This window comes from Pleurodeles waltl, chromosome 3_1 (assembly GCF_031143425.1).
Source record: "Pleurodeles waltl isolate 20211129_DDA chromosome 3_1, aPleWal1.hap1.20221129, whole genome shotgun sequence".
In the NCBI taxonomy this organism is placed as follows: Eukaryota; Metazoa; Chordata; class Amphibia; order Caudata; family Salamandridae; genus Pleurodeles; species Pleurodeles waltl.
This window is the reverse complement of record NC_090440.1, coordinates 584,553,978-584,567,932: the sequence shown is the minus strand read 5'-3', so window position 1 is coordinate 584,567,932 and position 13,955 is coordinate 584,553,978.

Here is a 13,955-nt window from a genome sequence, read left to right as displayed (position 1 = left end):
GGGTAACAGAACCTGGTCCGAGCCACACAAGTCATCCCATCTTGGATTCCCCTAGGTCTCTAGTTTTCAGAAATGCACAGGTTTGGCAGGTTTCCCTAGGTGGCGGCTGAGCTACAGGCCAAAATCTACAGGTAGGCACTTTGCAAAAAACACCTCTGTTTTCCTTCACCAATTTGGCTGTGTCCACGTTGCGCTTTGGGGCGTTTCCTGTCGCGGGCGCTAGGCCTACCCACAGAAGTGAGGTATAATTTTTATCGGGAGACGTGGGGGAACGCTGGGTGGAAGGAAATTCGTGGCTCCTCTCAGATTCCAGAACTTTCTGCCACAGAAATGTGAGGAACATGTGTTTTTTTAGCCAAATTTTGAGGTTTGCAAAGGATTCTGGGTAACAGAACCTGGTCCGAGCCACACAAGTCACCCCATCTTGGATTCCCCTAGGTCTCTAGTTTTCAGAAATGCACAGGTTTGGTAGGTTTCCCTAGGTGGCGGCTGAGCTACAGGCCAAAATCTACAGGTAGGCACTTTGCAAAAAACACCTCTGTTTTCCTTCACCAATTTGGCTGTGTCCACGTTGCGCTTTGGGGCATTTCCTGTCGCGGGCGCTAGGCCTACCCACACAAGTGAGGTATCATTTTTATCGGGAGACGTGGGGGAACGCTGGGTGGAAGGAAATTCGTGGCTCCTCTCAGATTCCAGAACTTTCTGCCACAGAAATGTGAGGAACATGTGTTTTTTTAGCCAAATTTTGAGGTTTGCAAAGGATTCTGGGTAACAGAACCTGGTCCGAGCCACACAAGTCACCCCATCTTGGATTCCCCTAGGTCTCTAGTTTTCAGAAATGCACAGGTTTGGTAGGTTTTCCTATGTGGCGGCTGAGCTACAGGCCAAAATCTACAGGTAGGCACTTTGCAAAAAACACCTCTGTTTTCCTTCACCAATTTGACTGTGTCCACGTTGCGCTTTGGGGCCTTTCCTGTCGCGGGCACTAGGCCTACCCACACAAGTGAGGTATCATTTTTATCGGGAGACGTGGGGGAACGCTGTGTGGAAGGAAATTCGTGGCTTCTCTCAGATTCCAGAACTTTCTGCCACAGAAATGTGAGGAGCATGTGTTTTTTTAGCCAAATTTTGAGGTTTGCAAAGGATTCTGGGTAACAGAACCTGGTCCGAGCCACACAAGTCACCCCATCTTGGATTCCCCTAGGTCTCTAGTTTTCAGAAATGCACAGGTTTGGTAGGTTTCCCTAGGTGGCGGCTGAGCTACAGGCCAAAATCTACAGGTAGGCACTTTGCAAAAATCACCTCTGTTTTCCTTCACCAATTTGGCTGTGTCCACGTTGCACTTTGGGGCGTTTCCTGTCGCGGGCGCTAGGCCTACCTACACAAGTGAGGTATCATTTTTATCGGGAGACGTGGCGGAACACTGGGTGGAAGGAAATTTGTGGCTCCTCTCAGATTCCAGAACTTTCTGCCACAGAAATGTGAGGAACATGTGCTTTTTTACTCAAATTTTGAGGTTTGTAAAGAATTCTAGGTAACAGAACCTGGTCCGAGCCACACAAGTCACCCCATCTTGGATTCCCCTAGGTCTCTAGTTTTCAGAAATGCACAGGTTTGGTAGGTTTCCCTATGTGGCGGCTGAGCTACAGGCCAAAATCTACAGGTAGGCACTTTGCAAAAAACACCTCTGTTTTCCTTCACCAATTTGGCTGTGTCCACGTTGCGCTTTGGGGCATTTCCTGTCACGGGCGCTAGGCCTACCCACACAAGTGAGGTATCATTTTTATCGGGAGACGTGGGGGAACGCTGGGTGGAAGGAAATTCGTGGCTCCTCCCAGATTCCAGAACTTTCTGCCACAGAAATGTGAGGAACATGTGTTTTTTTAGCCACATTTTGAGGTTTGCAAAGGATTCTGGGTAACTGAACCTGGTCCGAGCCACACAAGTCATCCCATCTTGGATTCCCCTAGGTCTCTAGTTTTCAGAAATGCACAGGTTTGGTAGGTTTCCCTAGGTGGCGGCTGAGCTACAGGCCAAAATCTACAGGTAGGCACTTTGCAAAAAACACCTCTGTTTTCCTTCACCAATTTGGCTGTGTCCACGTTGCGCTTTGGGGCGTTTCCTGTCGCGGGCGCTAGGCCTACCCACAGAAGTGAGGTATAATTTTTATCGGGAGACATGGGGGAACGCTGGGTGGAAGGAAATTCGTGGCTCCTCTCAGATTCCAGAACTTTCTGCCACAGAAATGTGAGGAACATGTGTTTTTTTAGCCACATTTTGAGGTTTGCAAAGGATTCTGGGTAACAGAACCTGGTCCGAGCCACACAAGTCACCCCATCTTGGATTCCCCTAGGTCTCTAGTTTTCAGAAATGCACAGGTTTGGTAGGTTTCCCTAGGTGGCGGCTGAGCTACAGGCCAAAATCTACAGGTAGGCACTTTGCAAAAAACACCTCTGTTTTCTGTGATGTGTCCACGTTGTGTTTTGGGGCATATCCTGTCGCGGGCGCTAGGCCTACCCACACAAGTGAGGTATCATTTTTATCGGGAGACTTGGGGGAACATAGAATAGCAGAAAAAGTGTTATTGCCCCTTGTTTTTCTCTACAAATGTAAGACAGTGTGTTAAAAAGACGTCTATTTGAGAAATGCCCTGTAATTCACATGCTAGTATGGGCACCCCGGAATTCAGAGATGTGCAAATAACCACTGCTTCTCAACACCTTATCTTGTGCCCATTTTGGAAATACAAAGGTTTTCTTGATAGCTATTTTTTACTCTTTATATTTCAGCAAATGAATTGCTGTATACCCGGCATAGATTGAAAACCCACTGCAGGGTGCAGGTCATTTATTGGCTCTGGGTACCTAGAGTTCTTGATGAACCTATAAGTCCTATATATCCCCGCAACCAGAAGAGTCCAGCAGACGTAATGGTATATTGCTTTCGAAAATCTGACATTGCTGGAAAAAGTTACAGAGTAAAACGTAGAGAAAAATTGATGTTCTTTTCACCTCAATTTCAATATTTTTCTTTTTCAGTTGTTATTTTCTGTAGGAAACCCTTGTAGGATCTACACAAATTACCCCTTGCTGAATTCAGATTTTTGTCTACTTTTCAAAAATGTTCCGGTTTCTGGGATCCAGCGTTGGTTTCATGCCCATTTCTGTCACTGACTGGAAGGAGGCTGAAAGCACAAAAAAACGTAAAAATGGGGTATGTCCCCGTAAAATGCCAAAATTGTGTTGAAAAATTGGGTTTTCTGATTCAAGTCTGCCTGTTCCTGAAAGCTGGGAAGCTGGTGATTTTATCACCGCAAACCCTTTGTTGATGCCCTTTTCAGGGAAAAAAACACAAGCCTTCTTCTGCAGCCCATTTTTCCAATTTTTTTGAAAAAAACTAAATTTTCACTGTTTTTTGGCTAATTTCTTGCCCTCCTTCTGGGGAACCCACAAAGTCTGGGTACCTCTAGAATCCCTAGGATGTTGGAAAAAAAGGACTCAAATTTGGCGTGGGTAGCTTATGTGAACAAAAAGTTATGAGGGCCTAAGCGCGAACTGCTCCAAATAGCCAAAAAAAGGCTCGGCACAGGAGGGGGAAAAGGCCTGGCAGCGAAGGGGTTAATGTTGAGGACTCATTGTTTTGGTATTCTAAATAGTGTTCTTACCTGGGTCTTAAGGTGGATGGCCTGAGACTGATGTTCAGGCAAGTAGATTTGCGGCATGATCACAAAGATGTTGCTGCGTCAACTTTGCATCAGGTGAAGGTGAATACAACTGATTTGCCTGTATGTGGTATTTTATAGTGTGTTTCAGAGTGTGTATTTGTTTTGCAGGTCATGCCTGAGGAAGGTTATCTGCCTTATATTGTAGAACGGCAGTTCAGTGTTTTTTAAACAATTGTTTTATTTATCAAAACATACGTAACAGCCAAATAAAGTGGAACAATCAACTGACAAGCCACCTTCCACTTTTCGGGATTAACCACCTATAGAAACGAAGCACAACACCCTTGGAACATTATCCTTCCATTATGGCCTGGGTCTGATAAATATTGTGGTTGAAATCATCAAAAGGCCAAAACACTTCAACAACATTGCAGCACATTAGTGAATTGTTTAAAAGGACGAATTACCAATGATACCATCTTGTTTATAAGGCATTTATCCACATTTTTGCTTCTACTACCCTATTTTTGCAGACCAGTTTTTGTTGGCATTCGGAGAAAACTCATATTAGCCACAACAGAGAGGGTGAGATATTACGTATGATGAGGTTAGTGTGTAATTGCAGTGTTTACTGTGCGGGGAAGGGGTAGCAGCCTTCTGAGTAGGGACTTGTGAGTCCGTAGCAGTTGATAGTAAATAATCCCATAGAGGTTGCCATATGTCTTTGGGTTGTGAAGTAGAGGGTGGCATACATTTCGCTAACGGTGTCACATTAGATCAGCCTGTTGATCCACGCTTTAACCATGGGTCTGACGGTGTTTCCCCAGCGTGATGTTATTTTCCATTTGGCAAGTAGCGATGCAATGGCTGTATATCTACGTGTAGATTGAGGGACATTGACCACATGGCCCAGCAGCACCAAAAGGGGTGGGGCCGGATTAAGGTCAGTCTCCGTCATCAAAGATAAGTAGGTGAATATGTCACCCCAGTATTGGCCTTTTGGGGGAGCAGGTCCACGTCAGATGTGCAAAGTGAGCGTCCGCCCTACCACACTTAGGGCAGCTGGATGATCTGGTAGGGTCAATTTTTGCAAGTGCCGCGGGGGTAGTGTGAGCCAGATGTAGGAACTCAAAATGGAGCAATCTGTGATGAGGATTTGGGGATATCACTTTAATTTGTGTGCAACAGTAGTCTGTTAGCATACACCCTAGGTCAGCCTCCAACTGTTTTCGCTCTCGTTCATCATGTGTGCGCCATAGAGCCATGCAAGCCTTGTTTAATTTGGAAATGAGATGTTCCCCTTCTGCATCTGATATCAAGGTTGTTATTAGGGTAAAGAAGTCAGGGGATAGGGGGTAAGAGGGAACACAGGCCCACAGTGTGCAAAGTTGTTGGATCTAGAATCTTGCTGCACCTACTAAGGTGAAAGACTTTAGTTTACTTTATGGATAAAAAACGAACTTGTACTGCATTTACCATGATGCACTGGGGCTGAATGTATGCTGGAGTGGGAGGCAGGGTGCTCCCTTGCCGGTTTTTCTGTTTGAGAAGGCTCCCTTGAGCCAACAAGCTGATGAGCTCTGGTTGAAGCACCTGCGTGCCAGTGAGTGGTACACAAACATGAGAGGACTTTTGGGAGCATTTGCTGCAACCCCACAGACAAAGCTGCTCTCTGCAGATGAAGGGCTTACCCAGAAACATGTTTCCAGAGATTTACAGCACTTGCTGCACCTACTAAAGTGAAAGACTTTAGTTTACTTTATGGATAAAAAACGAACTTGTACTGCATTAACCATGATGCACTGGGGCTGACTGCATGCTGGAGTGTAAGGCAGGGTGCTCCCTTTCCGTTTTTTCTGTTTAAGAAGGCTCCCTTGAGCCAACAAGCTGACGAGCTCTGGTTGAAGCACCTGCGTGCCAATGAGTGGTACACAAACGAGAGAGTAATTTTGGCAGCATTTCCAGTAACCCTACAGAGAAAGCTGCTCTCTATTGATGAAGGGCTTACCCAGAAACATGAGTCCAGAGATTTACAGCACTTGCTGCACGTCCTAAGGTGAAAGACCTTAGTTTACTTTATGGATAAAAAACTAACTTGTAATGCATTTACCATGATGCACTCGGGCTGACTGCAGGCTGGAGTGTAAGCCAGGTGCTCCCTTTCCGGTTAATCTGTTGAAGAAGGCTCCCTTGAGCCAACAGGCTGACGAGCTCTGGTTGAAGCACCTGTGTGCCAGTGAGTGGTACACAAACCTAAGAGGACTTTTGACAGCACTTCCAGCAACCCCACAGACAAAGCTGCTCTCTGCTGATGAAGGGCTTACCCAGAAACACGTGTCCAGAGATTTACAGCACTTGCTGCACCTTCTAGGGTGAAAGACGCTAGTTCACTTTATGGATAAAAAACAAACTTGTACTGCATTTACCATGATGCCCTGGGGCTGAATGCATGCTGAAGTGTGAGGCAGGGTGCTCCCTTTCCAGTTTTTCTGTTTAAGAAGGCTCCCTTGAGCCAACAAGCTGACGAGGTCTGGTTGAAGCACCTGCATGCCAGTGAGTGGTACACAAACCTGGGAGGACTTTTGGCAGCATTTCCAGTAACCCCACAGACAAAGCTGCTCTCTGCTGATGAAAGGCTTACCCAGAAATATGTGTCCAGAGATTTACAGCACTTGCTGCACCTACTAAGGTGAAAAAATGTAGTTTACTTTATGGATAAAAAACAAACTTGTACTGCATTTACCATGATGCACTGGGGCTGACTGCATGCTGGAGTGTGAGGCAGGGTTCTCCCTTTCTGGTATTTCTGTTAAAAAAGGCTCCCTTGAGCCAACAAGCTGACGAGCTCTGGTTGAAGCACCTGCGTACCAGTGAGTGGTACACAAACCTGAGAGAACTTTTGGCAGCATTTCCAGCAACCCCACAAAGCTACTCTCCGCTGATGAAGGGATTACCCGGAAACACATGTCCAGAGATTTACATCACTTGCTGCACCTACTAAGGTGAAAGGCTTTAGTTTACTTTATGGATAAAAAACAAACTTGTACTGCATTTACCATGAGTCAATGGGGCTAACTACATGCTGGAGTGTGAGGCAGAGAGCTCCCTTTCCGGTTAATCTGTTGAAGAAGGCTCCCTTGAGCCAACAAGCTGACGAGCTCTGGTGAAGCACCTGCGTGCCAGTGAGTGGTACACAAACCTGAGAGGACTTTTGGCAGCATTTCTAACAACCCCACAGACAAAGCTGCTCTCTGCTGATGAAGGGCTTACCCAGGAACATGTGTCCAGAGATTTACATCACTTGCTGCACCTACTAAGGTGAAAGACTTTAGTTTACTTTATGGATAAAAAACGAACTTGTACTGCATTTACCATGATGCACTGGGGCTGACTGCATGCTGGAGTGTGAGGCAGGGTGCTCCTTTTTCATTTTTTCTGTTTAAGAAGGCTCCCTTGAGCCAACAAGCTGACGAGCTCTGGTTGAAACACCTATGTGCCAGTGAGTGGTACACAAACCTAAGAGGACTTTTGGCAGCATTTCCAGCAACCCCACAGACAAAGCTGCTCTCTGCTGATGAAGGGCTTACCCAGGAACAAGTGTCCAGAGATTTACAGCACTTGCTGCACCGACTAAGGTGAAAGACTTTAGTTTACTTTATAGATAAAAAATGAACTTGTACTGCATTTATCATGATGCACTGGGGCTGACTGCATGCTGGAGTGTGAGGCAGGGTGCTCCCTTTACGTTATTTCTGTTTAAGAAGGCTCCCTTGAGCCAACAAGCTGACGAGCTCTGGTTGAAACACCTGCGTGCCAGTGAGTGGTACACAAACCTGAGAGGACTTTTGGCAGCATTTCCAGCAACCCCACAGACAAAGCTGCTCTCTGCTGATGAGGGGCTAACTCAGAAACACGTGTCCAGAGATTTACAGCACTTGCTGCACCTACTAAGGTAAAAGACTTTAGTTTACTTTATAGATAAAAAATGAACTTGTACCGCATTTATCATGATGTACTAGGGCTGACTGCATGCTGGAGTGTGAGGGAGGGTGCTCCCTTTCCGTTTTTTCTGTTTAAGAAGGCTCCCTTGAGCCAACAAGCTGACAAACTCTGGTTGAAGCACCTGCATGCCAGTGAGTGGTACACAAACCTGAGAGGACTTTTGGCAGCATTTCCAGCAACCCCACAGACAAAGCTACTCTCTGCTCATGAAGGGCTAACTCAGAAACATGTCTCCAGAGATTTACAGCACTTTCTGCACCTACTAAGGTAAAAGACTTTAGTTTACTTTATAGATAAAAAACAAACTTGTACTCCATTTACCATGATGCACTGGGGCTGACTGCAAGCTGGAGTGTAAGGCAGGGTGCTCCCTTTCTGGTTTTTCCATTAGAGCAGTGCTGGGGGGCTGCCATCTCCTTTCCATGGTTTGCATTAGCGGGATGTTGAGGAATATTCTGACTGGTGAGTGATCAAAGAGAGTACGGGGTAAGTAGCGATCGTCGCAGAGCCAATTTAAGATATCCACCGACAGTAGCCAGTAGTCAGTATGTGTCCAGACCCCATGAGAGGCGGAATAAAAAGAGTGAGTGGGGGTAGAGGGATGTAAGTGGCAACACACACAAAAATATGACTTCTCTAGGGAAGTCATCTTCCCATTATTATCATGAAGGACACCTCTCAACTGAACGTCATGGGCTCACTAGACCACACTAGGGTAATTTCCTGTTATGGAAGTAGAAGTCTCACACACTTCATAGTGTCATGCTTCATCCTTGACTTCAACACCCTCTTCGGTAGGGTCTATGCCACCAGGAAGGACTCAACCATTTAGATCCTTTTGAGTAGAAGGGAGTTCTTGATAAATGATAACTCGATAAAAAGACCGAACTCCAGATTTGTAAAAATACCTTGTGTTAACCCCTAGTACTATCTTTATTAAATGGGGAACACAGGTGTTTTTTCAAAAACATAAGGTGAACCCACGATAATAATGATTTGTTGTAATTACTCAAGCCAGCATGTTTCTGCCCATTCTTTTCAGCCCTTACGGGTCTCGGCCATTCATCAGGGCATCGGATCCTTGTTCATTATGCAAATTTTTGTGTCAAACAGCTATAGTGTATCCTACAAAATAATCTGCAAACAAACACCCAGAAATGGTCCTCACTTACTTCAGTGTGCATCTATATTAGGCACCTGTAAAAATAAAAACTGGCCACTCCAAATATATTTACATTGTTAGAGAAACACAAAACCCACTACCAAGCCGAGTGTTCATCCATAAGGATATAAATTTGCATTACAAAGAGTGACACACACTGGTAAAGTTCATGCAACAAATCTACCAGAATGCATGTCTGGTGAACAGAATTTCTGTGAGTAGTACATTCATACGCTCTTACCCATAGTTTGGGAGTAACTAGTTACATGACCCATGAGAGGGGCAACGCCATTTATAGTGGAAACACAAGAATGCTCAGGAAAACGATCTTTGCTTTTTTTAGAAACATTTTTTTCTTTCAATAGTGTCATCATAAGTGAAGACTTTCGATTACACTACTCCCATGGATATCTCACACGAAAGATTTCGCTCCCATGAGAAGTAGGGACAGGGAGCAGAACGGGAGAAGATTGTGATGGAAAAAGACCTATTGAAGGAGACACTGGCAAAAACGACATAGGAAGGAAAAGAACGAAAGAAGGGTGATGGGACACCAGCCCATCAAAACAAGGAAACATGAAAACATCAAAACAAGGAGTCAGTCCTCCTCTTGTTTCTTGGTAACTCTCATGTTCCCAAATGCTTTTTAAGAAATGTAAGCAGTAGAGAGTACTGATGCCAATCACTCCAAAGCCTGCATCAAAATTCAGTGTCCCTGAAAGACACGTAGGATAACAGATGTATCTAAGGGCAGTTCTTTTACCCACAAGATGCAGACAAACAAAGAATAAGCACAGGAGATCAGAAGAACTTCCCACATTAAAAAACTGGTACTCGATCAAGTTCCCCGTGACTTACTTCTTCAACAGGAGTGTCTGCTGCAAGTACCTATTGTGGGAGGCTGGCCTGGTTTGTAGTGGTACCAAGGGGTACTTACACTCTGCACCAGGTCGAGTTATCCCTTATTAGTGTAGAAGAGGTGTCTAGCAGCTTAAGCTGATAGAAAAGGGTAGCTTAGCAGAGCAGCTTAGGCTGAACTAGGAGACGTGTAAAGCTCCCACTATACCACTGGTGTCATATGCACAATATCATAAGAAAACACAATACACAGATATACTAAAAATAAAGGTACTTTATTTTTATGACAATGGGGGTCATTCTGACCTCGGTGGTAAAAGCCGTTTACCGCCGGTCAGAAGGCCGCCACAATACCGCCGCGGCCGCGGTTAGCCGCTACGGACATTCTGACCCACAACTGCAAAACCTCCAAAAATCCGACCTCCACTGCAGTCCGCCACATCAGCGGGCAGTGGTAAACTGGAGATGACCAAACCTCCACCGCCACGCCAACAGGAATACGCCCATGCCATTATGACCCGCAAATCCACGCGGCGGTCTTTCAAACGCGGTAGTCCATTGGCGGTACACACCGCCGCGCTCAAAATACACACACCTTTACAAAACTCTACCACATTGGACAATGTGAAAGGCACACACCTGAAACACATACACACACCACACCCACACACCCAATACAATATAAAAGACACACCCACATCACCCACAAACCCCTACTAACAAAAATCAGAGACGAAGGAGAGAGAGAAACATCACAGAATAGAGAGCTACATCACACAGAGGCACACTACACCATCACACACACCACATAGAAGCACAAAGCACCACACACCAACACACACATCACCACATACAACACCCCACACCTCATACACACCACCCCATGGCACCCCAAAGGCACCCACGCTTTTCGGACCAAGAACTCCGGGTCATGGTGGAGGAAATTATAAGAGTTGAACCGCAGCTCTTCGGCTCACAGGTGCAGCACACCACCATAGCCAGGAAGGCGGAGCTATGGCAGCGGATCGTGGACAGGGTCAACGCGGTGGGACAGCATCCCAGAAATAGGGACGACATCCGCAAACGCTGGAACGACCTACGGGGTAAGGTGCGCTCGATGGTCTCGCGACACAACATCGCAGTGCAGAAGACTGGCGGAGGACCACCACCCACACCACCCGAATTCACAGCATGGGAGCAAGAGGTACTAAACATCCTGCATCCTGAGGGCCTCGCTGGAGTATCCGGAGGAATGGACTCTGGTAAGTACAAGCTCAACTACTTCACCCCCCCCCCCAGCATGCTAACCACCACCCCCACCCTCAACCCCAACCCCCCGTCACACATCCTCCCTGAGAATGTCTCTCCAGCACAACCCACCCAACACCAACCCCTGCATGCCACCACAAACTATGGACACCCATCACCTAAGCATGACCACTGCACATACCCCCCCCCCACAAAACACCCTCACAACACCTCCCCCAAGGGAATGCCAGCACTGGGGGACAAGGGCACCCATAAATCGCACGCAATTGCACACACAGAAACAATAACCATACTCTCTTACCCCATGCAGGACCCGAACGACAACACACCGGTCAGGAGGGACCAGAAATGTCCATCCCACCCCCGGAAGAGGCCCCTAGTGATGACAGCAGCTCTGTCGACCTGGACCCTGATGACCAGCCCGGACCTTCGGGGACCTCTGGACAGTCGGTTCCCCTCAGGCAGCCACAGGCCACTGAAGATCCAACCCCCTCTGGGAACAACAGCACAGCTCCCACCCAGCGGGCCCATGCCTCTGTCTCTAGGACAGGTCAATCAGCGGTGTGTCTGCCACTACAGGGCACCCAGGGTAACCCACCACCCCAACAACAACAGGGACCTGGGGGCAGTGGTAGTGGGCACACCGTCCAGGGGACAGAGGCCGGGGGAAACCGGGCAACTCGGAGGGCTGCTGTGCGACAGGGGGGGGAGGAGAGGCCCAGGGAACCCACTCTCCAAGAGGCCCTCACCACCATCATGGCAGCCTACCACCACTCACAAGAGACGATGGCGACGGTACTGGCCAGGTTCCAGGAGATCCAGGCACAGCAGGAGGAACGCTACATGGGGTTCAGCGAACAACTAACCAACATCTCTACCGCTATGGGGAGCATAGTCCAGGCCCTCAACCGTATAGAGGACACGTTTCGGGACCATGTGGCATCACACAAGGCCCCTGTCACTAGCCCGGAACAGGAACAGCCTACCACCTCCGCCGGCGCTAGTGGACAGGAGGCCCCACCACAACGACAGGCCACCAGAACCCCACCTCCTGCTGAACAACAACCACCCCGCAAGAGGAGCCTGAGATCCAAAAAATCGACAGAGTAGGATGTCAAGACCCTCGCCAGCATCAGATACCCCCTGAAGTCCTCCCACTGTCCCACATTGCCACCCTGTCAAACCTTGAACTGCCCCTGCTCCATCCTTCCACAGGCATATGGACAATGCACCTGTGAGACTGAGAACTGGACTGCGCCATGGACATTATTCCACCCCCACCCATCACCGTTTGACTAGAATGTACCATCATCTTGCACTAAAAATAAATCACTCATTGCACTGAAATCAATCAGGACTCAGCCTGTATTATTTACAAATGTATAACACATTACATATCAATTACGTTCTGTTAACTTTGTGCTGAACACATACCGAGGTCATTTAGCATTAGTCCATGGGCTAACCAAGCAGAAGTCACGCAGTGGGTCATACAGCACTGAAAAGGGAACGGAAAATCAAACATCAGTTTTAAAGTTCTGGGGGGAAATAGACAAAGTTGAGATGCAGGAGGCTTTCAGGAAATGTAAAATGGCATGGGTGATTCTTACCTGTGTGCTACTGAAAATACTGTTCTATTACTCTGTCCCTGTTGTCTGTGTCGTCTTCTGAGTCTTCCTCCTCTTCACTCTCCGCAGGCTCCACAGCTGCTTCAACACCACCATCTGCACCATCCTCCTGCAGGAAAGGAACCTGACGTCGCAATGCCAGATTGTGAAGCATACAGCAGGCCACGATGATATGGCACACCTTCTTTGGTGAGTACATCAGGGATCCCCCTGTCATATGCAGGCACCTAAACCTGGCCTTCAGGAGGCCAAAGGTCCTTTCTATGATCCTCCTAGTTCGCCCATGGGCCTCATTGTACCGTTCCTCTGCCCTTGTCCGGGGATTCCTCACTGGGGTCAGTAGCCAAGGCAGGTTGGGGTAACCAGAGTCACCTATTAGCCACACACGTTGTCTCTGTAGCTGCTCCATCACATAGGGGATGCTGCTATTTCGCATAACATACGCGTCATGCACTGACCCAGGGAACTTGGCATTTACATGGGATATGTACTGGTCAGCCAAACAGACCACCTGGACATTCATCGAATGGTAATTTTTCCTGTTTCTGTACACCTGCTCATCGTCTTTTGGGGGCACCAAAGCCACATGGGTCCCATCAATGGCACCAATGATGTTGGGGATATGTCCAAGGGCATAGAAATCACCCTTCACTGTAGGCAAATCACCCTCCTCTGGGAAAATGATGTAGCTCCGCATGAGTTTCATCAGGGCAGACAACACTCTGGACAAAATCTTGGAAAACATAGGCTGAGACATTCCAGATGACATGGCCACTGTTGTCTGGAATGACCCACTTGCCAAAAAATGGAGGACTGACAGAACCTGCACCAGAGGGGGAATGCCTGTGGGTTGGCGGATGGGGGACATCAGGGCTGGCTCCAGCTGGGCACACAGTTCATGTATAGTGGCACGGTCAAGTCTGTAGCGTAGTATTATATGGCGTTCTTCCATTGTCGACAGGTCCACCTGCGACCGTACACGCGAGGATTCATCCTTCTCCTCGGAAGTCCCAGCGGACGGTGCCTAGGAAGGACAACATGGAGCACCGAGTCAGGCAAACCACAAGTACGTTCACACAGCTTGCACAGTTAAAGAATCGCAATGCATTGAAAGGCGTGTATGTGTGGCAATGCAAGGCCTAGGCCTGTGTGACGCAGTCAAATTTAAGCCATGTGGGCCCTTGAAATGGCGGCTGCCTGACCTGTAATGTGGGACAATGGGATGTGAGGTCAATGCGCTGGCGTGGCACACCGTGGCTGTAGGCGGTCGAAGACCGCTGTACGAAGTCGTATTGGTTAACATTGAACCCTATGGGATTCAGGAGCCAATGACGATGTGCGCCGGCGGTCGCGGTACGCACCGCCGCGGTAC